Source organism: Denticeps clupeoides, chromosome 2 (assembly GCF_900700375.1).
Source record: "Denticeps clupeoides chromosome 2, fDenClu1.1, whole genome shotgun sequence".
Lineage (NCBI taxonomy): Eukaryota > Metazoa > Chordata > Actinopteri > Clupeiformes > Denticipitidae > Denticeps > Denticeps clupeoides.
The window spans coordinates 17187830-17215375 of record NC_041708.1 but is presented as its reverse complement, the minus strand read 5'-3'; the positions used below and the strand labels follow the sequence as shown (position 1 = coordinate 17215375).

General features: G+C 45.0%; 1 long non-coding RNA gene across 1 annotated transcript; it reads left to right on the top strand.

Moving 5' to 3' along the window:
* Positions 1–18983: 18983 nt before the first annotated feature.
* Positions 18984–19902, top strand: LOC114784921 (uncharacterized). Its single transcript, XR_003748950.1, has 3 exons — positions 18984–19117; positions 19315–19433; positions 19591–19902. It is a non-coding gene; the product is annotated as an uncharacterized LOC114784921 (long non-coding RNA).
* The last annotated feature ends 7644 nt before the right edge of the window (positions 19903–27546 follow it).

Sequence of the window (27546 nt, the reverse complement as noted above, 5' to 3'; positions counted from 1 at the left end):
TCAGATCTTATTCTCCCCATCTGAATAGCAAACACTTTAATTCCTCACCTTGCTGAAAGCCAATGAGACTGATGACGCCAGTTCTCCCAAATGAAAAAAGAACACATCTCCATGCAAAAGAAAGATGAGTATGGGACCTTTGATGAATTATAATAAACCATGTTTGTTTCAAAACATTGCATAGTAGACAGGAGACAACTATAGCCGTGAGAAGACACTTTTATGTTTCTTACAGTGAGCAGTGTGCACACACATAGATCCTGAGGATTGTAATGAGCTAATTGTCTCAGTTTCACATCCTCGCTGTGGTTGGATGCTGTCTAACACTGGTTGATGTCTTGCCTCCACTTGCAAGGCATTAAATACTGTCACAACACCAAGAGCATGAATCCTTAGAAAGCAACCAACACTTCAGTATGTGGGTCTATTGCAAATCTAGTAAGGTACAAAGTCAATGTGAAGAAAAAACATATTTAGCCATTATGACCTACCAGTCAGAGTGCTGCTGTAAGAAATACTTCATGTGTGAATGTATGGCTGCGCTAGTGCATATAAAATAATCTGCCATGGGTTCCAGGTGGATGGGTGAGGGCAAAAGTGAAACTGATGAACCCATGTATATTGAATCATGGCGATGCATGGTGAGATATCACCATTGGTGTTGACATCAGATGGTACAGCTCCACCTGAGGCCAGCTATAGTGATGGCATCACAGTTATGCTATTTGTCACAGGGACATTGGTACAAGGTATTTGTACCAATATTGAACCAAGTCAATGTTGTACATGCACCTAGAAAATTATTATATTATTGTTATCTTATAGACTCAAGAATACACTACATCCATTACTGACACAGAAGACGCTCTGATTTGTTTTTCGACCACAGGTTCTGTTTTTTTCCACTTCCAGCTATCTGCTCACCCATCCAAAGTATCCTGAAAGTATTTAATGCCGAATTGTGTTTTTTGTGCAAGTGACACCATCTGTGCGACTGGATGGGAGTTACAGGAAGCAAAAAACGCGATATAATAACACGATAAAACGAGAAAATAATGTCTTGTCTCGTTTTTGTCAATGAAAATGAAGAGACATTTTAGTATAGCTTTTATCTTGTAAAAAAATATTAAGTCTTGTTTTTATTTGTCAACAATATTATGTCAAGTACAGCGGCTTGTAGTGCAGTGTTGTTGGTTGTAATGTGTTTTGGATTTTGCTGACTGGTGCTCGTTGGGTGGATCCTGGACTAAATGAACACTAATAATAACTGGCTATGTCCCTACCAGGGACTGGTGTGTTGAATGAGCCTGGTTCTCAATGACTCTGATGGACTAATTGGTGGAGACTGGGTATAGGTTGTGGGTAGATTTGTATGCCTGATAAATAGGGCCCACCTTGCATCGTGAGGGTGGGCGGAGAGAACGGGGACGAGGAACCGGAACCCGTGACGTCACCAGCGGCGCGAATGGCGGCGACGCGACCAGATCGCGGACGGTGCCCGGCGGCGCTACAACCAGTAACCGACAACGCGAGCTAAGTACCCCGCAAAGGGACGTCGGAGTTGTCATTTCCGGTTATCGTATGTGGACCTGAATCATTCCATTGAGCAGCCCGACGGTGTTTGTGTTGCAGCGGGATCGACGTCTAGCTACGGCGGCCGACGAGGGAAGGAAGCGTGGACAGAGTGGAACTGCGCCTGTTCTTGTTGCGTTTTCATTCATGCGGCCTGGCCGGGAACTGGGCGGAGCTTGTCGCCTGGCCGGGAACTGGGCGGAGCTTGTCGCCTGGCCGGGAACTGGGCGGAGCTTGTCGCCGAGTATTCTGGAGGGCGACGTGGGCGTGTTCGCGGGATCCATGACTGCGTGATCTGGCGCAGCTGCGGAGTGGAGCGCGTGGAGACTGACGTGTGAACACTTCCGGTTTGACAATTCGTGCGACCATTCGTTTCGTGGGTTTGGGTAGACTCATTTTCATACTGGTCGGGGGGAGCCGACCAGTATTTTTAAGATCTTTTCTTATTAGATAGGTATATGTTTTAGGTAATTAGTAATGCTGTGTGTATGGGGGTTAAGATAACCAGCCTGGTTTGTCACCATACGGATTTTATTACCCACCCAACCCTCTTAAAATGTGCATTTGTGGTGCTTCACTTGCGGTTTGAAAACATGTGTTTGGTGTGATCTCCGATTTCTGATGAATTGTGGGTTTGTACGTGTACTCTGAATTGTCACGATTTGCTGTGTAGACCGGGGAGGGTGGCTTTAACCCGGCAGTACTAGTGAGGTGTAACCGTTCCTGGCAGTGTTATTCTCCTACGCCCCCAACATGCATTTTGTCTGATGTTATTTAAATATTAAATAAAGTGTATTGTTTGAATTATACTTTGCGTGTTGCCTGTGTCTGGGGTGGACAAAGTGGAAGCAATAAGTAAGCTTTCGGTCACGACATAATTTTGGCGTAGTCGGCAGGATTGTCCACTCTTGAGACACAGCATGGAAAGTGGGGCTCCGAACGGTGGCGCTGCTACTGCTGCAGTTCCCAACATGCTTATGATGCCTTGGTTTTTGGGGGGGCCTTGGGTGCCTAAATTTGGGGATAAGGGGGACCAAATGGGTTTATCTGATTGGCAGATGCAAATGGAAACTCTTATTCGTGCCCAAAATCGTACTCAGGCCCAGCAGGTTGACTTTGTCTTGAGCGCCCTCCAGGGGGAGGCACGGCGGGAGGTTTTACTGCTTGCCCCGGGAGACCGGGACAGTCCTAATAAAATCTACAAGGTCATGGATGAGGTGTATGGGGAACGAGTCTCTGTAGTACAACGGCGGGCCCGTTTTTTCACGTGCAAGCAGCAGGCAGGAGAGGAGGTTGGTGCATTTATTCTGCGACTCCGTGAGTGCCTGGCTACATGGAGGGACAAGACACCAAGGACTGAGGGTGAAGATGACTATGATGAAATGTTGAGGTCTCATTTGGTGACTGGGCTGCGGCCAGGCCCCTTACAGGCGGAGCTACAGAAGCTGCTACGGAGGAATCCTACGTTGAAGTTCGTAGACGTAGGTAAAGAGGCCAAGGCGATGGAACAAGAGTCGAATCTTTGTGCGGAGCAAGCCAATGTACGACGGACCTATGTGCCCTCCCCAGCCCCCATAACCGCTCAGCCCACTGAGCACTGGCAGCAGGTTCGGGAGACTCTGAAGGCAGAAGTCTTGGAATTGGGAGAGCAGATGACAACGTTCAAGGAGTATCTTGGCTGAGATCAGACAACAGTTTAGAGAACGCCCTCCGCCCCGACCGCAGGAAGACCCATCCAGGGCGCGAGACTATGGCAGGACTGAAGCCCATGACCGGCAGTCGCGAAGGCGAGAGAGGACCCTTAGGTGGGATGACCAAGGGCGACCGATATGCCTGCGCTGCAGCCGGCCTGGCCACATGCAGCGAGAGTGCCCCCAACGACCAGTCCCACCCCAGGATTTTTGACTACCTCGGCCACTGTTGGGCGGGTGGCCGAGGGTGGAACTCAAACAGAAACTCCACTTAAGCCCGCATTCGTTGGACAGTGTCCTGAGGTCGAGGTGAAGATCCATGGGAAGAAAATCCCCTGCATTCTAGATACCGGCTCACAGGTGACTATTCAGTGAAACATTGTTTCGACAGTGTCTGCAAGGAACCAGTCCAGGGGGCTGAAGAGATTTCGTGGCTGACTCTTAGAGCTGCCAATGGGCTGAAGTTACCTTATATTGGGTATGTTATTTTAGACTTCCAGATAGGGGGAGTGGTAGTGCCTGCGAAGGGGGTTATGGTAGTGGACGATGACTACCTCTAGTCAGATTATGGCATCCTCGGGATGAATGTGATGACGCATTGTTGGGAGGCTCTCTTCCAGAATGGCCACCCTGCTCTGGCAGCTTTCAAGTCTACGTGTTCACGACGGGCTGGACAAGCATGGGAGAGGGCTTTCCATGTGTGCCGTGTGCCGGCGGGTACAGGCCATCAGCCCCATTACCGAATTCCAGGGAACTGCTCGTTTGCATCCCCAGGGATCAGTCCTCCTGGCCCCTGAGACCGAGATGATCGTGTGGGCTTGCGTGCCACGAGCGACTGGACACGCAAATTGTTGTGTGATGGTGGAAGGTCTGGGAGGAGAGACAAGAGAGTGGCGGATCGGCCGGGCATTAGTGCAGATGAGGTCAGGCAGAATACCCCTCCGTGTTTGTAATCCACACCCCTACCCAGTAGAACTGCCAACTCGTAAACCCTTGGCACAGGTCACACGCATCAATCCGACCGGCATCCAAGGGCCCAGACAGTTGGTACTGCGGCAGTCCGGGGGTTGTGAAGTGGAGGTCAATGTACGCCCGGTGAGTGTGGAAGGGGACTGCGATTACCACATTGGTGCGCTTCAAGGGGACTGACTGACTACAGACCAACAGGCGCGACTGACTAATCTGCTTCAGCGGTGGACTTGCGTTTTTGCTGCCCATGAGGAGGATTATGGTAGGACCAGCGCAGTGATGCACCAGATTCCAACAGGGGATGGCCCTCCAGTACGGGAACGGTACAGGCCAGTTCCCCCTAGTCTGTATCCTGAGCTCCGTGATCTGCTGCAAGGGATGTTGGCCAGTGGGATCGTCACTGAGAGTTCTAGTCCATGGGCAGCACTGGTGGTCTTAGTGAAAAAGAAAGATGGGACCTGGCGGTTTTGTGTGGACTACCGAAAACTTAATGCAGTCACCCATAAGGATGCATACCCCCTTCCTCGTATTGAAGAATCCTTGACTGGACTGAAGAAGGCCACGTGGTACTCCACCCTGGACCTTGCCAGCGGCTATTGGCAAGTTGAAGTAGATCCGCGGGACAAAGAAAAGACTGCTTTTGTAACCCCAATGGGTCTTTACCAGTGGGAGCGGATGCCCTTTGGGCTGTGTAACGCACCTGCAACCTTCCAGCGCCTAATGCAGAGGTGTCTGGGGGAGAGAGTCAATGACTTCCTTTTGATCTACCTTGATGTGATCCTGTATTCCTCTGATTTTGATAGTCATTTAATGCATCTGGAACAAGTTTTTGAACGGCTTCACCATCATGGGCTTAAGTTCCAGCCCCAAAAATGCCGGTTCTCCCAACAGAAGGTGAAGTACTTGGGCCATGTCGTGAGTCGAGAGGGGGTCGCTGTGGACCCAGAGAAAACTGCCGCAGTGTGGGAGTGGCCAGTCCCTACGACGGTGAGAGAAGTACGTTCCTTCCTGGGTTTTGTAGGTTATTACCGCCGCTTTGTCTCAGGCTTTTCGGAGATTGCACAGCCCCTGAATAGCTTGCTCCAAGGAACAGGGGGCAAGAAGACAGCAGCCGTATCTTGGACTTCGGCCTGTCAAGAGGCTTTCGAAAAACTAAAAAGGGCCCTCCTCCAGACTCCGGTTCTGGCTTATGCGGATTTTAAAATGCCCTTTCGGTTATATACGGATGCCAGCCTCCATGGTCTTGGGGCCGTGCTTGCTCAGGTACAGGAAGGGAAGGAGAGAGTGGTTTGCGTACGCGAGCCGTAGTCTACATCCAGCAGAGAGAAATGACAAGAATTACAGTTCTTTCAAACTGGAGTTATTAGCATTAAAATGGGCAGTCACCGAGAAATTTAAAGACTATCTCTGGGGGCATCCTTTAAGGTCTATACGGATAACCGCCCCTTAACTCATCTTCAGACCGCCAACCTGGGGGCGACGGAAGAAATCATCGCACCACTCCCTATCATCCTCAGGGTAATGGAGCTTGTGAGCGGTTTAATCAGACCCTCCTGAGGCTATTAAATTATTTGGATCAGGAGGGCCAGACACATTGGCCCAATCAATTGCCCCACTTGTTGCAAGCCTACAATAATACCCCACATAGTTCAACAGGCCTAGCACCTTTTTACGTCCTGTATGGGAGACATGCTCGTCTACCAGTTGATATGGCCTTAGGCATCTCCTTACCGCAGACACAGGGCTCGTTGAACGACTGGGTGCAACAACATCAAAGACAGTTAGTAACTGCCTACCACCAGGTACTGAGACAGACACACCCGCGGCAAGAGTGGGACCGGCGGCGCTATGATAGGAGGGCCAAAGCCCTCCCCTTGTTGCCGGGAGAACGGGTACTGTGTAGGAACTTTAGGAGGCGGGCCCGGGGAAAATTAGGCCCCCACTGGGTCCCAAAGCCCTTTGTGGTCGTCTCCCAACTTAACCCGGGCCAGCCTGTTTATGTGATACGCCCCGAAGGTACAGAGGGACCCACTTGTACAATCCACCGGAATAACTTGCGTTCCTGCCCTGTTTGTTGGAAGGGGGGTCAAGAGGGAGCAGATCCTGGGGGTGGGGAGCTATCACAGGGTGGTTTGGGCTTTTGGCCTGTTAATTTTCCGTGTGGTCCTCCACCGTCAGGCCCCCCCCCAAACGAAGGACCGACATTAAGACCGCTCATTGATTTAGGGGGACCGAGGCAGGTAGGTTCTGACTCTCAAGGGAGTGTTGGGGTTGAGAGTTTGGGACCTAGGCTCTCCAACAGAGTTAATTTTGGGATTCCTCCTGACAGATTTTGGAATTAGTGGTCGGGACGACCACTGTAAAAAGGGGGAGGAGAAATGTCAAGTACAGCGGCTTGTAGTGCAGTGTTGTGGGTTGTAATGTGTTTTGGATTTTGCTGACTGGTGCTCGTTGGGTGGATCCTGGACTAAATGAACACTAATAATAACTGGCTATGTCCCTACCAGGGACTGGTGTGTTGAATGAGTCTGGTTCTCAATGACTCTGATGGACTAATTGGTGGAGACTGGGTATTGGTTGTGGGTAGATTTGAATGCCTGATAAATAGGGCCCACCTTGCATCGTGAGGGTGGGCGGAGAGAACGGGGACGAGGAACCAGAACCCGTGACGTCACCAACGGCGGCGATGCGACCAGACGCCGGACGGTGCCCGGCGGCGCTACAACCAGTAACCGACAACGCGAGCTAAGTACCCCGCAAAGGGACGTTGGAGTTGTCATTTCCGGTTATCGTATGTGGACCTGAATCATTCCATTGAGCAGCCCGACGGTGTTTGTGTTGCAGCGGGATCGACGTCTAGCTACGGCGGCCGACGAGGGAAGGAAGCGTGGACAGAGTGGAACTGCGCCTGTTCTTGTTGCGTTTTCATTCATACGGCCTGGCCGGGAACTGGGCGGAGCTTGTCGCCGAGTATTCTGGAGGGCGACGTGGGCGTGTTCGCGGGATCCATGACTGCGTGATCTGGCGCAGCTGCGGAGTGGAGCGCGTGGAGACCGACGTGTGAACACTTCCGGTTTGACAATTCGTGCGACCATTCGTTTCGTGGGTTTGGGTAGACTCATTTTCATACTGGTCGGGGGGAGCCGACCAGTATTTTTAAGATCTTTTCTTATTAGATAGGTATATGTTTTAGGTAATTAGTAATGCTGTGTGTATGGGGGTTAAGATAACCAGCCTGGTTTGTCACCATACGGATTTTATTACCCACCCAACCCTCTTAAAATGTGCATTTGTGGTGCTTCACTTGCGGTTTGAAAACATGTGTTTGGTGTGATCTCCGATTTCTGATGAATTGTGGGTTTGTATGTGTGCTCTGAATTGTTGTCACGATTTGCTGTGTAGACCGGGGAGGGTGGCTTTAACCCGGCAGTACTAGTGAGGTGTAACCGTTCCTGGCAGTGTTATTCTCCTACGCCCCCAACATGCATTTTGTCTGATGTTATTTAAATATTAAATAAAGTGTATTGTTTGAATTATACTTTGCGTGTTGCCTGTGTCTGGGGTGGACAAAGTGGAAGCAATAAGTAACCTTACGGTCACGACAATTACATTATATATTTTGATAGGTATCGTCACACGACCAGCATGTATGTCAGTTCTCCTCTAGTACACATAATTCCGTTGACTATACCATATATATTGTACCAATCCAGTATTACATTTACATTTAAGGCATTTAGCAGATGCCCTTATCCAGAGCAACTTACAATGAAGTGATCAATTCTGGTTCACTAGGACCCCCAACTATGAATACAATCTTTTTATTTACTATGGTGCGAGGTATAATAAGGGCTGTGAGGTAGGATAGTGCTACTCCATGTTTGGCTTTGTAGGCCAGCATCAGTATTTTGATGCATATTGTATGAGTTGTAGAGGTAGACCAGCTTGAAGGGAGTTACAGTAATCCAGTCGTGAGATTACTAAGGACTGAACCAGTAGCTGGGTGGCCTGTGTTCACAGATAAAGACGGATTTGTCTGATATTGTTGAGAAGGAATCTACATGAGTGGGAAAGATTGCTAATGTATTAATTTATTAACCTGGATTTAGTGCTCACTGGTGAGTCATGCATATTGACATCTCATTGTGCTTAATGCTTGTGGCTAACTTTATTTCATTAGAGACTGCCATGCCCATCCACTGCAACATGGCTTCCTGAGTCAGATTCATACCAGAATGCTCCCTTACTCATTTGACTTGTTATGTCACCTGTCATGGGGTGATGGGTTTAAAGCAGAGGACACATTTCGTTGAGTCACCGTGTGTTGTGCTTCTGTGTTTCACAATGACAATCACTTCACTTTCATATGAAATTATGCTGGCACTAATGATCATAATTTTTTTTTTTTTTCAAATGAGTGGTGCAGCCTCAACACAAGGGTTCTAATCAGCCCCAGCTGATGCTCGTTTGGCATGGGTGATCAGAACCCTTTATATGTTTCTCCCTCATTCCCTTGTCCTGCATAGTTGATGTTGGGCTTCTTTTCATTGTGTGTGTTTATGTTTTCATTCATTAAAATCCACTTTTCACCATGTCAGCATCTCCTTTACACCCCGTGGCATGACAGAAACAGTCACTTTCTGAAACAGAAACGGCTGTGCATTTCTGCAAATGACGTTGGTCAGGATATGGGCTGGATTAACAATGTCCTTAATGCTGAGAATTCATTCTGTAGAAGGACCACAAGCCCAAACATACAGCCAATGCCATTAAAAACTATTCAGCATAGGGAAGAACAAGGAGTCCTGGAAGTGATGATATGCTCCCCCCAGATATTTGATTTCAACATCAGAGAGTCTGTCTGAAATTACATGAAGGGACAGGAGGATTTGAGTTCCTAAAAAGTTCCTTCCTGCAAGTGTAACTAGAAGAACTGATTCTATTTTGAAGGTAAATAGTCATACCAGATATTGAGTTGATTTTAGATTTCAATTCTGTTCATTCACTGAATTTTGTTAATTGATGACTATTAACACTTAAATTTTTTAAAGAATTCTTAGTTTTCAAATTTTCCCCACCTACCTAAAACATTTGCACAGTCCTGTATGCATGAAGTATGTATGTGTGTACTGTGTGTGTATATTTGACCTTTCTGTAATGCAATGTGTGTATTGATGAACTGTTACTCATCCTGCTTTTATTGCTTCTGTGCAGGTCTTGTGGCAGAATGCATAATTCTTTCTTGTGGACCTTTCTGTTATTTCAGGATAAAGATACAGCTTTGTTCATGAACTGTGGCATTTAACCCTCCTATTATGTTGCAGGTCAGTCTGGCCCATTTCCATGAAGTAGTTATGCTCTAAATAGTTTTTTGACTAAAACACCTTTCTTCAGAACCTGTATATATAATATGATGTGTTGTCTGTATAGATTCCGAACATGTGGGTCGTACTACTGCAGTCATTGATCCTGGTGGAAAAATGTAGAAATACATGTGCAAAAAGCAAAAAAGGTTTCTGATAAAACAATAGTCAAAAGTAGCAAACTTCATCTTCCATTCAGTGATTGCAAGCTGGCCAGGACCTGATGCAGCAGGCCCTTATTCATACTTCATGGTTCTTTTCATGATGATGCACCAGATGTAGTGCTGCATGTTCATATCAAATAGTTCAATGTTAGTCTCATCAGTCCACAAAATATTTTGCCAAAACCGCTGTGAAGCGTCATTGTGCCCAGACGAGCAGCAATGTTCTTTTTAGTAAACAGCCTCTTCCTTTGTGGTGTACCGCCAGAGACACTCAACATACCGTAAGCTCATAAACACAGTTCAAATCTTTGGCTGTCACTCTGTGTTGATTTTTTTTACATTATTGATGAATTTTTGTTGTACTCTCTGGGTAATTTTGACTGGGTTCCCATTTCAGGGTACAGTAGTCACATTCCCATAGATTATTAGCAGTCGACTGGTGAATTTATAAAGTCTTTGAAATGAGTTTGTAACCATTTCCAGTTTTATGTAATGCAACAATTCTTGATTGTAGAAAGATCTTCTGAAAGCTCTCATGGTTCATATAGGTGGATTCTAGAGTCACCTGACACAGGACTCTTAGGTTTTTGAGGTCGCTAACTCAAAGGTTCAGATACTTTTAAACTAGCAATATGAGTTGTTTGTGGCTGTTCTCAATAAATACATGATAAAGCATATTATTAAATTATTCATATATTTGTCCTTGCTCTTTATGTTAATTTAAATGTTGTAAGCTTTCTTGTATATTTTTTATTCTTAAGGCTCAGCTTGCTCCTTAACACAATGAATGGCTTTCTATACTCTTTTTAACAGAATAGGAGGGTTATTGTCTTTGTGATAGAACATGTCACACTCCACTCTTTTTTTTTTTTTTTTTTTTTTTTTTTTTTTAAAGAGTTAGACATGACTTAAATTCCAGTCCTGTCTATGCAAAACAAATCATCAAAAGATATTGCGATGTGAGTGGATCTTCATGCTTCCATACTTGAGAACACTTGAGAATCCTGGTGCTGCTCAGATGGTGAGATGCTCTAAACTGGGGTATGAAAGTCTGCAACCTCCAACAGAGAAGAAAACAGTTCATTAACACTCTAAATATAAAGCCAGCCAGTGTGTGTTTGTGTGCATGCACGCCGGAACTTGTTAATGTATGCATGAATACTCCGCCTGACACTATTAGTAAACTTGGCTCAGGAGGAGGTCCTGTTCATCTGTGCTGAGCAGCAGTGCCACTTCTGAAGCTAAATTCAGTCACTTTGCTTTCAAGACCCTCCCCTCAGCCTTCAACCACTTGTCTTTAACATAGGATCTTGAAAGAGGCTGTTTTCCTCCTCTTGAATCTTACGATGCTGCCTCATCACCTCACTTCTCTCCAGCCACTGTAATAGAAGGAGAGTCTGTAACAGGGAATATCCGCTTTATCAACGCAGCTACACATGATTTTCCTGTAGCCATGGTCCCACTTATTTTAGATAAGATCCTTGGCCTGGGTTGATATGGATTGCAGCATGACTGGCAAGTGCAGATCACTAGGTTTAATCAAGAAAATCATTTTTCCATTCATCCTTCCTTTATTTATATAAAGCATGCCATTGGCACCTGCCGCCCACACCATGATGTTCACAAGTGAATACTGGCTAAACTTAAATGAACAGGTTACAGCATGTTTCAATGCTAAAATATTTTGTGTGACCGATTACTTCATTTTCTTTTGGCAGTGTTCACTGTGTGTTACCTGCTAATTCCAGGCATTTCTGAATGTAAAGTGGTCTGAATCCAACTCTGACAGTCTTGACAATTCAATTCCTCCATCTAATTTTGTTAGTGTGTCATTTCACATTTAGTTTCTTGCAATGCACACTTTTCTCATCAGATCTACACAGATACAGAGCACAAATTGGTCAAATTTACATCAACACTTGTTTCTTTATTATATTCTTTACTATATGACATGCCCTAATTGCCCATGTATGATAGCTTGCCCTAGTATTGTGATGTTAAACTGCATGGTCAGGTCACAATTCTTTGTTCTTTTAACATTTATTCTTATTAATTTAACATTAATTTTTAATTAAACATACAGCCCATATTGCTCCAGTCGCTTCCTGGAGACAGGGGTAAGTCTGCTGTTGGCAGCCGGCTCCTCATCACACAGATCTGGTGACATACACACCTTTCTGTCTGGTTACATGTCTCTCTTTAATGTCACATTCTATGATTGAAATTGGGAAATAGATGGCCATGTAAATATTTTTAGCTAATTTGTTTTTCACCATGTAGTCTGATGACTTTTGGACAGAGGTGGAAAGTAACAAATTATGTTTACTCTAATTGGGTAGCTTTTCTGAGTAATTTGTAATTTTTAAAGTTGAAATAGGTACTCAATAGATTACTCAAGTACACTTTAGCCATGTTTTTTACTTCGCTACACTGGAAAAAACCCACGTTAATGAGTAAAAATGAAATGAAAAGTGTCAGTGTCACGCCCGCTTGCTGACGGGGGAGGGAAGCGCAGAGGCAGGACATGCTGGGAAAGAAGTTTTATTAATAAACAATAAATAAATACAAATAAACAATGGCACGGTGGCCAAGAACAGGAAATAAAGGGGAATAAACTAAAACAAACCCGCAGGCGTGTGGTGATTGCCAGAACTGAAAATACACAAATACGCAACAGTGCACTAACGTCCACGAAAATGCAGTCCCTCCCAGAATTGGCCACAGGTGATGAGCTGCAGTGTGGCGACCCGATTCAAATCGGAATCCACATATTTTTGCACATGTGCAGTCCAAATTGGGACAAAAATGTCGCACTCGCCGAGCCACAGCACCTCTTATCCGCAGTCTGGATTGGCCACAGGTGATGTCTCCTGACAGAGCCCCCCCTTCAAGGGCTACGTCCACGGAGCCCCAGCAGTACTATCAGTGGAGGAGGCGGGGTGGACGGCGGCAACCACAGGGCTCCCTGCAGTGTCCTCCAACTGGCGGACCCGGACCCTTTTGCTGCCACATGGTGCATTCGGGGTGCATACAGCCCCTCTCGCTGCATGTCCCTGGTGCCAGTGTGGGGGCTTTGCCAGACCCTCCGGCCACCCCCTTCTTGGTCCGTTGGGAGAAGCAGGCCCTCTTCCTGCCTGTCCCAGCTGGGTCCTCATGCCTTCCAGGGGGCTCTGAGGCACTCCGCCCCTCTGGAGGTGGACCCAGGCCCATGCCTGACCCGCACTCCTTACCGGCTACCGGAGGACCCAGCTCCGTTGCTTCCCCACCCACTCCCCTCCTTTGGGGGAGAACCCCCCTGAGTAAGGCCCTGGGTGTTGTGGTGGGGCAGGGTTCGATCAGGCTCTGGCTCCACCCTCAGTCTATGCATGAAAACACATTTTGCCTGTCTCTCCCTGCTGCCACAGGGCTTCGCCCCAGCCCCATGTTGACCCAGTCAAATGCATGAGGATGGTGGTTATCTTGTCCGCATCTCAGAGGGAGGGAAGAGCAGCACAGTACATGCCACAGGATGTTAGAAAAGACTGGCATGTATGTGCTGCTTCGGAGAAGGGTCCTGGGACCATGGGTAAATCCCACAGGGAGCTGGAGATGGTGGGGGGGGGTGTGGCATGGAGGGTGGTGGACGTCCTCTACAGTAGGCGGGGGGAGCTGGTGCTGTCAGCTGGGGAACATCCGGGCAAAGGGAAGGCGTGTGTCCGACCAGAGCTGGAGAGGCAGATTCCAAGCAAGACAGTCCCGACAGCGCAGTTGCTGGCTGGCGACTTCCCACTTTGCTGTCTTCTTCCTCGCTGTCCGGCTCTCTCTCGTGGTTCTCCCACCACCGGAAGTGACGTGGGTCCCCACGGACCTCACAGCGATCGTGGACGGGCACGATGGGTGGAGCCATCCAGGCACTGACCACCCGAAAACAGGGGAAATAAGGGGGAGAACGGAAACTAGCCAGAACTGCCGATTGGCAAACACTTTCCAAAGGTTTTAGGGTCCACAACAGATTTCATGAAAATGTCAGAGTCGCCAAAGGGCGGAACTACAGAGCCTCTTATCCGCAGTCTGGATTGGCTACAGGTGATGTCTCCAGCTGACACCAATCCTGACACATTGAAAAAAAATCCGGCTATTCTTCACGTTATTCTGCTACTACAACACACACACACACACACACAACACCTCATAATGACAACATAGATTTTTTTTTAACTTGGGGTTTGGCAAATTTATTAAAAAAAAAAAAAAAGAAGAAGAAAGCATGTGCACATTATTCACAGGCTTTGCTCAATATTTTGTCAATACACCTGAGGCTGTAATTGCTGCCAAATGTCTTTTCGAATATGATGTCACAAGCTTGGCACACCTATCCTCAACCAAAGTTTGAGTGCAAGAGTGCTCTGGAGCAGGTTTTCATTCAGGATGTTTCTGTACATTTCTGCAGTCATCGGCAGCTGAAAAACACCCCCACAGCATGATGCTGCAACCACCATGCTTCACTGTAGGGATTGTATTGGCCTGGTGATGAACGGTACCTGGTTTCCACCAAATGTGAACCTGGCATTCATAACAAAAACTAAGGAATTAGTTTCGTTTCTCATGGTCTGAGAGTCCTTCAGGTGCCTTTTGTCAAACTCCAGGCAGGCTGCCATGTGCCTTTTACAAAGGAGTGACTTCTATCTGGCCCCTCTACCGTACATGCCTGATTGGTGAATTGCTGCTGAGATTGTTGTCCTTCTAGAATGACCTCAGGAGCTCTGACAGAGTTACCATCGGGTTCTTGGTCACCTCCCTGACTAAGGCACTTCTTCCACCAGCCACTTAATTTAGGTGCCCGGCCAGCTCTAGAAAAAGTGTGATATCCTTGTGTTTTGGAACTGTGCTGATTGGGACCTTCAAAGCAGCATAGGTTTTTCTAAAACCTTCCACAGATTTATGCCTAGAGACAATATTGTCTTGGAGGTCCACAGACAATCCTTCCTTCCTAGTGTGTGCCTTTCCAAATCACATCCAATCAACTGTTTTTTCCACAAGTGGACTCCAATTAGTAGACAGTGGTGGCCTACTGGGTAAGGAAATTGACCCATAATTGGAAGGCTGTCGGTTTGGACACACCCTACACACTGCTCCACGGGCGCCTGTCATGGTTGCCCACTGCTCACTAAGGGTGATGGTTTAAAAGCAGAGGACACATTTTGCTGTGTGCTCCGTGTGCTGTGCTTCACAATGACAATTACTTCACTTTCACTTTCAGTTAAGCTGCAGAAACATCATAAGGATGATCAGGGGAAACAGTATGCACCTGAGCTTAATTTTGAGTTTCAAGGAAAAGGCTTTGAAAACTTATGTACATGTACTTTCTCAGTTATTTGCCAAAACCTCATGTAAACTTTTTCACATTGTGCTTATGTGTGTTGTGTGTAGAATTCTAAGGGAAACTTTTTATTTAATCCATTTTGGAATAAGACTGCAACATAACAAAATGTGGAAAAAGGGATGTGCTGTGAATACTTTCCAGATGCATTACATATGTTTTTTGCATTTGTATTCCATACATTACGTTCCTCAAACTGAACAAGAGTTTTACAGTCTAATATTGTAGTATTTTGTGGGGCAGGACACTTTATTTCATTTCTTACATCAGCAGTCAGTGGGCTTATTTGTCATTAAAAATATTTATGTTTGCTATAGGAAGAACAAAAAGCACAATTTATTAATGAGTTGTTGAACATTTTCCCAATTTTGGATACTTTGATTTTGGTTTAATTTTCTCTTTTTTGTTTGTACCGTTTGAGTTGGACCACACAATTCAGAATGTGGCACTTTTTGTTAAAAAATAATTTATGGGGTGGTCCACTTTATTGTCATCTCACTATATACAAGTACACAGAGACAAGACTGCGAAGCTTTGGAGATCCACAATGTGCAAAAAGACCAACTAGACGAGCCAGACAGACAAGTAGCAGCAATGAGTGTATGTGGTATATAATATGCTATGACAATAATGGCAGTAGTAGTGACCATAGCATAGCAGCATAGTGTAAGGTAATAAAGATTAAATATTAAAGTGCAGAGTGCAGTACTGATGTATTGTGCAGTTTGGGAGGGAAAAAAAAACATTTGCAGATGGTTTAAGGCTTCAGATGTGGTTGAGGTGATGTGGATAATAAAGTAATAAAGTGAAGTCACTTGTGATACACAGCAGCACAGCACACAGTTTTGTCCTCTGCATTTAACCCATCACCCTGAGTGAGCAGTGGGCAGCCATGACAGCCGCCCGGTGAGCAGTGTGTGGGGATTTTCTCAGTAGCACCTCAGTGGCACCTTGGCAGATTGGGATTCAAACCGACAACCTTCTGATTATGGGGCCACTTGCTTAACCGCTAGGCCACCACTGCCCTGATCCTGGGGTCAACATATTGAGGGGCCGGACAGCCTGGGGGTAAAAACCATTCCTCAACCCGGCACATCTGGCTTTAATACAAGGCTACACTTCTCCCCCACCTCAGAGAACGTGGCCCCAGGGGGCCATCTCTGCCCTCCAGGACTATTTGACTGCACAGACTGGGAGATGTTTAGAGATGCAGCCACCTATGACCACTCTGTGGTCTTGGAGGAGTACACAACCTCAGTCACCAGTTACATCGGCAAGTGTTTTGAGGATGTCACCGTCTCCAAGATCATCACCCGTCCAAACCACAAACCCTGGTTCTCTGCTAAACAAGCTTTCACCTGGTGAATATCAGGGACTCTGCCTTCCAGTCCTAAGACAAAGAGTCTTATTCTACAGATAGAGCCAAGCTGTCACAGGCCATTAAGGAGGCAAAGCGAGCTTATTCCTTCAGAGGACACAGGGTGCATGTGGCAGGGGATCCAGTCCATCACAAGCTACAAACCAACACATCAGGTCTGCAGCAGGGACCCCTCCCTGCCAGATGAGCTGAACGACTTTCTTGCATGATTTGAGGCAGAGATCAGGGAGCCACCGAGGAAAACGACTCCATCTCCCAATGACCTGGTCTTTTCATGGGAGACAACAGGATGACCCTCAACCCGTGGAAAGCAGCAGTACCAGACAACATTCCTGGTCAGTGTGTTGACCAGCTTGCAGACAACAGCATAAGAATTGTTAAGAAATGTTGTCCAGTTATGTCCTATTTGACCTGTTCATTGTACAGAAAAGTTTTACGTTTCTCCTACAGAGATAACCTGTACAGTAATTAAGCTTTAGTTTTAGTTAGTATCGTTTAGTTTATTTAAATTATTATTTCAATACACGGTATACTGTATATGCTGTTGTACTGACAATAAACCAATCTTGAATCTTGATGCTGCTGTATTGTCTTCAGGAGGGCAGAAGTGTGAGGGCAGGGGTGGGAGGGGTCCTGCACGATGATGCAGGCCTTACGGTTGCTGCGTTTGTGAAATGTGTAGGGTAGGGGGGGCAGAGGTATCCCAGCTATCTTCACTATCCTCTGTAGGCTCTTGTGGACAGAAGCTGGTCAGGATGCTCTCAATGGTTCCTCTGTAGAATGTTGTGAGAATTGTTGATCAATGACTGCCCACGTAACTTTCTAAGTGATGTGCACACCCAGGAACTTGGTGCTCTTTACAATCTCCACCACTGAACCGTTTATGATGAGTCCTGACATATGAGTCTTTCTTGTCAAGATGTGTTAAGGAGAGGTGGAGGGCAGAGGATATGACATCCTCAGTTGACCTGTTGGGACGGTATGCAAGTGAAGTGGTTCAAGGGAGGTGGGGAGGTTCTTCTTTATGTGTGGCATGACTAGCCTTTCTAGCACTTCATGATGACTGGTGTGAGTGCAACGGGTTGGTAGTCATTGTGACACGTCACTGCGGACTTGTTCTGCACTGGTATATTGGTGGTGGTCTTGGACCAACGACTGGCTCAGAGATATATTGAAAATGTCCGATCAACACAATCTATGAGCACCCGGCCAGGTATGAAGTCAGGTCCTGCAGCCTTGAGAAGAGTCCACCTCACATCAGCTGTGGTGAGACAGAGCACTTGGTCATTGGGGGAGGTGTCGCTTTCCTTGATTGCTCTTTGTTGTGTGCATCAAAACGTGTGAAGAAGGCGTTCAGTTTGTCTGGGAGGGAGACCATTGCTGTTTTGCTGTTGGTGACTTGTGGATTGTAATTGCTTGTATGCCCTGCCACATGCAACGAGTGGCTCTGGTGCTGTTAAAATGTTCATCAATCTTATGTGCATGGTCCTTCTTACCTCTCCAAATGGCAAGAGACAGGTTAGCTCTGGCTGTCCTGAGGGCAGCTCTGTCTCCAGATCAGAAGACTGCATTCCTGATATTGAGCAGCGTACACACTTCTCTCGTCATCCAGGGCTTTTGGTTGGCTCTCATGGTGACATTCTTGGAGACATCCTCAATGCACCTGGAGATGACTAGCCAATGATTAAGTCTGTGTGCTCCTCCAGATTGATTGAACATTATAATGCATAAAAGTCGAATAAAAACTAGTTCTGTATTGGATTTTACGACTAGTCCTTTTTACACCAAGTAATTGAAAGTAACTTTTGGTCAATTAAATCTTAAATTAAGAAATTCTTTACTTTTACTGAAGTAGACTTTTAGATGGGTATTTTTAGTTGAATAGAATTTAAGCAAAGTAAAGATACTTTTACTTAACAATATTTTTCAGTGCCTTTTCCACCTCTGCTTTTGGATCATGTGTGATGGGAAACTGGATTCTTAAGTCTTCAAGAACAACAATATTTGTTATTAGATCTAGTTAAGAAGTATATGCATCTGCATTTAGTGACAAGGTCTAGCTTGACAGTATACTCAAGCTTGCATTTCCTTAAAATTTGATATTCCCTTCAACACTCATTTACTTAAATGTATGCAAATATAATGCATTTCACACTTATGTCCCTTTATTTCCATTAAAACAACTGTCATACCAGATGTGCACTGACATATAGGTGAAGTTAAAAATTTAGTACATTTAGCTTCTGCATGACAGATATGAATGCTTATGTCATATTTATATTGTGTGTTATTCTAACTGAAGCACTGTTAAAGATGAGGCTGCACTGCAAACTCTTAGAGAAATGGACAGATCTGTGATAGTTAACCTTTGACTGAGTCATTATAACCAAGGAACAATCCCTTCCCCAGGAAATGTCACTCCTGAAATATTTAAAAGTTCAGAGGCACTCCTAATTACCATCCTCCTGGTAGCGTGTCAAAGCTGGAGGGAAATGGATCACATCAGCTTAAGGAGCTGGCACCGGAGAGCAACACATCTCTCACCACAGTAAAAAAAACGCTGCACGTCAGGAGAGAAACTGAAGATTTCAAGTCTAACATGGTCACATCTTCGAATGCATGTGAGTTTTAATGAGTTGCTTTGCTGTTCTGCCATGGCTCTGCTCTGAGAGAATGATATTTTCTGTTCATCACCCTGTGCTCTATTATATTTTTTGCAGGATCATAGTAGTTTATGTGCCACTTTGATCCGTTTTCATAGGATTTTAAAGATTTGTTTTTGACCTGGTGTCCTTAAATTAAATTAAATTATTCACAGATGAGGAAGATGGACCAAAATTAAGGTTGTTGTTGCTGCTGCACCCCAGGACCTGTGCTAATTTGCTATTGATGTAAATATACAACATCTTTCTATGTAACAGCCACTTCAAAGGACAGGTAAGATTCTGGTAAAGTCTGTCTCACGTCTGCTAACATAGACAAGAGTAACTATTAGACAGTTAGGCTTTAATTAGCATTTGGTGTTTCAGATTTAATTAGGGTTTTTGACTGTCTGTCACAACTGCCTGATTTCCTTTTTTTTCTTTTCTTCTAGGCTCGGGCAATCAGGACCTTTCAACAGGGCACCAGCGAGACAAACAAATTGTCCTGTATTGACCCCTGCTTCTCCTTTGTTTAATTCCATTTACTCACGGGCAGAATGACACAGGAACAGGCCTCTGATGACGTTGAGCTGTGTGCTACTTAGCCCTTGTAAATAAATGTTTCATTCATCTGTTTTCTTGGCACACTTTGAGAGTATTCTAGGCTCTTCCGCTGGGATGATTGCAGGAGCTAAGCAAGTGGCATTCTCTAGATATTTCGTAAGTGCTAAATGATCGCAGCTCCATTTACGCTGTAAGGCATGCACTTCGCAATTTTAGAATCTGATATTCCTGTTGACTTAATTTGTTTTACAACAGATGTCTATATGTCTATTAATAACATATATAAAGTAACAAACTCACACATGTTTGCATACACACCAATGCAGGTGTGACAGTGACATCACTTTTGGCACATAAAGGCTGATGTTGGCAAGATCAGCCATGTCCTTGGGGCCTTTGGACACGGAAATGTTCCATTTTTAATCACATTTTAAATCTATTTTGTAAATATATAAACAGGTAAAAAATAGGTCAGAATTATGGAAGATAATTTTTAGATATTGAAATGACAGGTGGTGTATTTTCAATGACTGACAGTAAACCACCCATGTTTCTCTATGATCTCTAACTGCCAGTCCTTCTGAAACTGAGCCTGATTATACTCTGCATAACAAGCTGCCAGGTAATGCACAGAAAAGTCATATGAAAGTGAAATGATTGTCATTGTGAAACACTGCAGCACAGCACACGGTGACACAACAAAATGTGTCCTCTGCTTTTAACCTATCACCTAAGTGAGTAGTGGGCAGCCATGACAGGTGCCTGGGGAGCAGTCTGTGGGGACGGTTCTTTGCTCAGTGGCACCTTGGTACTTCGGGATTCAAGCCCATACCTTTCTCATTATGGAGCCGCTTCCTTAACTCTAGGCCATCGCTGCCTCACCCCAGTGGGTGACCCACTGCCCAATATAAATGGCACTAGCATGGTGAATGAGATGTCTTTAGATGAGTCAGACGTGGAAAAAGGTGTTAATTAACCTAGGATCAAGTGTAATTTGTGTGGAGGAGATTTGAGATAAAATAAAATCCTACTGAACTGGTCTACCGGCAGAAGTATGTATTCGTGTATTCAGTTGTACATCAATTAGTTAATGTAGGTAAAAATCTTTTCTAAGATAATTATCTTTTCATGGCTTCATTCCTACTTGGTATGTGCAATAAACTGTAACAGAAATTCAATGTTTTTGCTTTCCTCAAGATCTATTCAAATTGTCACGGTTCCCTGGGACTGCGTAAGGTGCTTTGCTCAGTGGTTCAGGATTTGAACCTGCAACCTTCCGATAACAGGTCAGTTTCCTTGCCTCACCCTATCTCAAAGGTTGCGCCCAGCCACCCTATGTAGGAAACTCATTTTGGACACTAGTATCTGCGATCCCGTTCTTTCGGTAATTACCCAAAGCTCATGACCATATGTGAGGATTGGAATGTAGATCGACGGGTAAATCGAGAGCCTTGATTTCTGGCTCAGCTCCCTCCTCACCACGGCTGTCGATCTTCTGCTCTCTTTCCTCACTTGTGAACAAGACCCCGAGATACTTAAACTCCTCCACTTGAGGCAGGACCTCTCTCCCGACCCGGAGTTGGCAAGCCCCCCTTTTCCGGTCGAGAAACATGGTCTCAGATTTGGAGGTGCTGATCCCCATCCCAGCTGCTTCGCACTCAGCTGAGAACCTACCCAGCAAGAGCTGAAGGTCAGAGCCTGATGAAGCTAGGAAGACCACATCATCTGCAATAATATCAGAGACAAGATTCTCCTGTGACCAAACTCGGCACCCTCCTCACCACGGCTACGCCTAGAAATTCTGTCCATATAGGTTATGAACAGAACCGGTGACAAAGCCCAGCCCTGGCGAAGTCCAACCCGGAACACAGGGAACAGGTCTGACTTACTGCCGGCTATGCGGACAAAACTCATGCTCCTCTGGTACAGGGACTGAATGGCCCTTAATAAAAGGCCATCCGCACCATAGGGTGCCCCTGGGGACATGGTCATAAGTCTTCTCCAAATCCACAAAACATATGTGGAATGGTTAGGCAAACTCTCATGCCCACTCCATCACCCTAACAAGGGTAAAGAGCTGGTCCACAGTTCCACGGCCAGGATGAAAACCACATTTCTCCTCCTCAAACTGAGATTCAACTATTGACCGGACCCTCCTCTCCAGGTAGACTTTTCCGGGGAGGCTGAGGAATGTGATCCCCCTATAGTAGGAACACACCCTCTGGTTCCCCTTCTTAAAAACAGGGACCCACCACCCTAGTCTGCCACTCCACCGGAAATGCCCCTGATGTTCATGCAATGTTGCAGAGATGTGTCAACCACAACAGCCCTACAACATCCATAGCCATGTGATACCCAGGATGGATCTCATCCACCCCTGGGGGCTCCGCCACTGTGTAACTGTTTGACTACCTCAGCAACTTCTGCCCCTGAGATTGGACAGTCCATACCCAGGTATCCCAGCTCTGGTTCCTCCTTGGAATGCGGGTTGGTGTGATTGAGGAGCTCCTCAAATTATTCCTTCCACCGCCTGACTGTAGCCCCAGTCGACGTCAGCAGCTCCCCATCCCCACGGTAAACACTGTGAGCAAGTTGCTGCCTTCCACTACTGAGGCGTCGAATGGTTTGCCAGAACCTCTTTGGAGCCAATCGGTAGTCTTTCTCCAAGGCTCTCACCGAACTCCTCCCACGCCCGAGATTTTTCCTTGGTGACTGCCACTGTTGCACCCCACTTGGCCATTCAGTACCTGTCTGCTGCTTCTGGAGACCCACAGACTAGCCATGCCCTGTAGGCCTTCCTCAGCCTGACGGCTCCCCTAACCTGTCCACCAGCGGGTACGGGGGTTACCGCCATGACTGGCACCGGCCACCTTGCAACCACAGCTAGCAATAGCCGCCTCAACAATTGCAGAGCAGAACAAGGACTCAATGTACCCCACTGCTCTTGGGACAAGAGCTCTGCTGGAAGTGGGAATTGAAGACCATTTTGACAGGTTCTTCTGCCAGGCCTCACTATACGTTTGGGTCTGCCAGGTCTATGTGGCATCTTCCCCTGCCATCTGATCCAACTCAACACCAGGTCTTCACCCAAGTGTCCAAAACATATGGTTGCAGGTCAGATGATATGACTACAAAATCAATCATCTACCTGCAACCTTTGTGGGCATTTTTGACAAAGATCAGGTAGCTGCACCCCCGCCCCACAACCCCTATGACCGAGGCATAGACCTGCTGCCAGGAACCATGCCCCCCTGTGGACATTTGTTCTCATTGTCTTGCTCAGAACAAAAAGCTATAAAGGAGTACAATCAGACCTTTCTAGCAAGCTGTATCATAGACCCCTTCACATCGCTGGCTGCTGTCCTCTTGGTGATCTTGTCACTGGAGCCCATATATTCACTAAAATGGATCTCAGGAACGCCACCACTTGGTCCGGGTATGAGAGGGGGATAAGTGGAAGACAGGGTTCATCACACTGACCAGGCATTAGCAATGGTCAGTCCAACAGTTCCGCAGCTTTCCAACCCAGGTGTTACAAGATTTTTTTGAACGTCTTTGTGTTTGTGCATCTAAACAACATCTTGGTGGCCTCAACACTAATCCTAGCTCTAGAGCAGTAATGCTGCTCTGCTGCAATGGGTGGTGGTGGTGCAACACCCATGAGGATCTACTATCCGACCAAGGAGGTGTTGAAATTAAATGTATATTCAATGCATTGCCATGCAGCCGTGGACATTCTGCATGAGTGCAGTGCAGAACATAATCAATTATAACATAATTATGTTGCTGAGTCTAGTGCCACAAGTTAAATGACAAAAAAGGTCCTGATGGATTTGATGGCAGCAGCATGTTCACTAGTATCCCCCTCTTTTTAAGCAACAGCCTGCAATTTCTTGGGAAGTGGAGACCAGTTCCTTGGGTTTTGTCCCATTCTTGTAGCTGCTCAACAGTTCTGTGGTTATTTTGGTGACAGGTCTGATCTGCAGAAAGGCCAGATCATGCTGTTCTATTAGATGGAGTCATTTAGCATTGTTTTGCTCTAATATGCTGTGTCTATCTAGGGTGATCTCTACTGCTCAGCAAAGAGCCAGTACAGACAGGTAATAACGTTTGTACAGCACAAAGGTCAAAAGATGGCATAATTCTGTTTTCTTTTCTGTTTAAAAATATTTTGTCATGGTTGTGACTGTGGGGGGCACTTTGCTTCTGTGTGTCGGTCCAGAGTTTCCATGATGTCCATGTCTTGCCCTAACTACCTGACAATGTGCACCAGACGTCCATGTATAAATACAGCCTCATCACATCTAGCCCGTATGGATTCATTAAATGCATGTCTCTGTTTCCCTAGTCCTGTATTGTGTGCTCTTGTTTCAAGTAAACCCCTATCTTGTGTAAGTGGTGCGATTGCATCCTTCCTTCCTGCCTACACCGACCCTCTGTTCCCAACTTTGCTGTATAATAATATTTTTGGAATGGTTAAATGGACTGGGGTGCAAACACAGAGCAATAAAATAATGCATAATTGACTAATTTATTTATTCTAAACTATCTTCACGGGTTCAAACCCCACTTAGTACTAGCAAGACATTTAACCTGTCTCCAGGGGGACTGTCCCTGTAACTATTGTTACATTCTCTCTATGTAAGTGGCTCTGGATATGGGAAACGGATAAATACCATAAATGTAAATGTAATAAATGGCATTAAGCAAAGTCTATTTACAAAAAAAACATAAAGAGTATTAAACATACCAATTCCTAAGAATACTTGGCCCTTCTTGTGATAAATTGGTGACAAAAAATGCTGTTACCATGAGATGGTTACGGTATGGTCATGTGAATGTTGTAAATGGTTTATCCAAAAAAGCCAGAATAATAACCATTTTAATGCAGTGAAAGAGTGTTATAAATGATCTATTATCACATACACAAGGAATCGAGCTCTGGCTGTTGGTGCCTCTCAAGCAACACAGTACAATACAACATTATATACAGTAGAGACAAATGCAAACAATATTCAATCAGGATCTTATTACAGATGTGCACAAAATACAGATGATAAACAAGACAACACAATATACATGAAGTGCTATAACAACAGGGCAAGTATGTATGTGGCAAGTATGTGGCCAAATGTTTTGAGAATGACACAAATGCTGTTTTTCACAAAGTTTGCTGCTTCAGCGTTTTTAGATCTTTTTGTCAGTTGTTTCGGAAATGTAATTACAAGCACTTTCAAAGATTCAAAGGCTTTTATTGACAATTACATCATCTTTATGCAAAGAGTCAATACTTCCAGTGTTGGACATTGGACCTGCATGCTGTCAATCAACTTCTGGACCAAATCCTGACTGGTGGCAACCCCATCCTTCATAATAAGTTCTTGGAGTTTGTCAGAATTTGTGTATTTTTGTTTGTCCACCCACCTCTTGAAGATTGACTACAAGTTCTAAATTGAATTAAGGTTCGGGGAGTTTCCTGGCCATGGACCAAATATTACAATGTTTTTTTCCCCGAGCCACTTAGTTATCATTCTGGCCTTATGGCACGGTGCTCCATCATGCTGGAAAATTCATTGGATAGAAGTGGCTTCTTTGCTGACCTTCTTGACACCAGGCCATCCTCCAAAAGTCTTCACCTCACTGTGCATGCAAATGCACTCACACCTGCCTGCTGCCATTCCTGAGCAAGCTCTGCACTGGTGGCACCTCGATCCTAAATTATCTCAGGAGGTCCTTTTGTGGTAAAGAGTAATTTGCAAATCATCTGATCAATCTTCTAAACATTGAGGAGTATATGCAATTGTTGTAATAAAAATGGAAGCAGCAAACTTTGTGAAAACCAGTATTTGTGTCATTCTCAAAACATTTGGCCATGACATGTTACATATTGTCACAACAGGGGACAGATGATCCCTTACACAAGTGTTTCAAAAGCAGGTTCATTAGTTCACTAAACAAAACCAAGTTGAGGCCCCAAGACAACACTAAACAGTTCCTGTCACAAATTTCAAAAGAACCAATGAGAAACGTTCCCACAGATTTCAATGTAGATATGTATTGTCCAGCACAAACAAACATCAGGTTGTCAGAGGAATCGGCAGGAAACTGATCAGAGGCGAGTCCTTATATAGTGTGATGGTGAAGGGTATTGCAGGGACTGATCATTACCAACAGGGATATTTGGAACAGAATCCGAGGACAAGTGAGGGTGAATGGGGCAGACAGGCTGAGGACGTCACATACAGTACAGGCCAAAAGTTTGGACACACCTTCTCATTCAATGTATTTTCATGACCATTTACATTGGTAGATTCTCACATGAAAACTATGAATGAACACATGTGGAGCTATGTACTTAACAAAAAGTGGGGAGCTGGCCTCCACAGTCAATGGTCCTGAACCTGTTTCTTCCCACGACAAACCAAATCGAGATGGTTTGGGGTGAGCTGCACTGCAAAGTGAGACTGTTGGAAAACCATTTCAGGTGACGTTCTCTTGAAGCTCATAGAGAGAATGCCAAAGCAGTAATCAGAGCAAAGAGCGGCTATTTTGAAGAAACTAGAAAATAAAACATGTTTTTAGTTATTTCACCTTTTTTGTTAAGTACATAACTAGTTTTGATGCCTTCAGTGAGAATCTGAAAATGTAAATGTTCATGAAAATAAATATATAGTATATTTTTATGAAATAAATACTATATTTGTTAAATATTAAGTTAATTGTCTTGACTGTGGATATGTAAGAAAGAATTTAATTGTACTTTGTATACTGTACTCTGTAAATGTGTCCTCTGTAAAGCTATAAAACTTGAAAAGCTTAAAAGTTTTGAACCTTGAACCTCATCATCCAATGCAGTGCAAGGATATTCTCGGTCAAAAGGAAGTCCCTGTTTTCACATGTCACTTCTTCTTTCTCATTTAGCATTGTGTGCCCTTACAATGATTCTGTTTCTGTCAATGACAGAAAATAATATCCACATTTTTTGCGGATCTACATGACAAAAAATCTCAGCAACACCATTGCGTGCAACATTTTACAGTGCTCATACAATACCAGTCAAAAGTTTGGCCACACCTATTCATTTATGGATCTTGCATTTTTTTAGTATAGAACCAAACTGAAGACACTGAACTATAAAGTAACATGCAATGTTATGTAATAAACAAAAAGGTCAACATTTCAGGCTCTCCAAAGCAGATCAGCTTTTGCATGAAGCGGCTTTTGATGATGACAATAGTGATGATGACAGTCATGAAGGTAAAAAGAAGCGACTCTGAAAAAAAGGTTTATCAAACATAATTCACTTTACCCTACTACAGAAATACTAAATATGTTTCTTGCATTGTATTCTTCAAAATGGCTCCATCTCAGTCTCCGTAACAACCACAGAGTAGGTGCTTCCAAACTTTTGACAGGTAGTATTATCAAGTTTTAGAAGATAGTTTTGTTTTCTTCCTTGCACTCTTATCTTGTCATGATTTTTCCACATCCAAAACATCTCCATGTCAGACACTTTTCAAGAAGACTATTTTCATCATATATTTTTTTTTTTATATTTTCCTGGTTCTATACATGCCAATTAATCATGTTTTCATTATAATTAAATGTATGAATATGACTGCAGTGGACCACACACCACTGTTCTGCACCAAACATCTCGTTTCATTCTGCAGCTCTGCCAGGTTGATTTAGGTCCTACAACACTTACTGGAGGAAGCTGGCTTGGATCCACTGGCACAGAGTAGATCAAGTTCTTCTGACAATAGGACAGGAAACTGGAGGGAGAGAGTGGTGATGACTAGGAAATGAGGGGCTGAACTGAGGCATTTGTTGCAATACAGGAA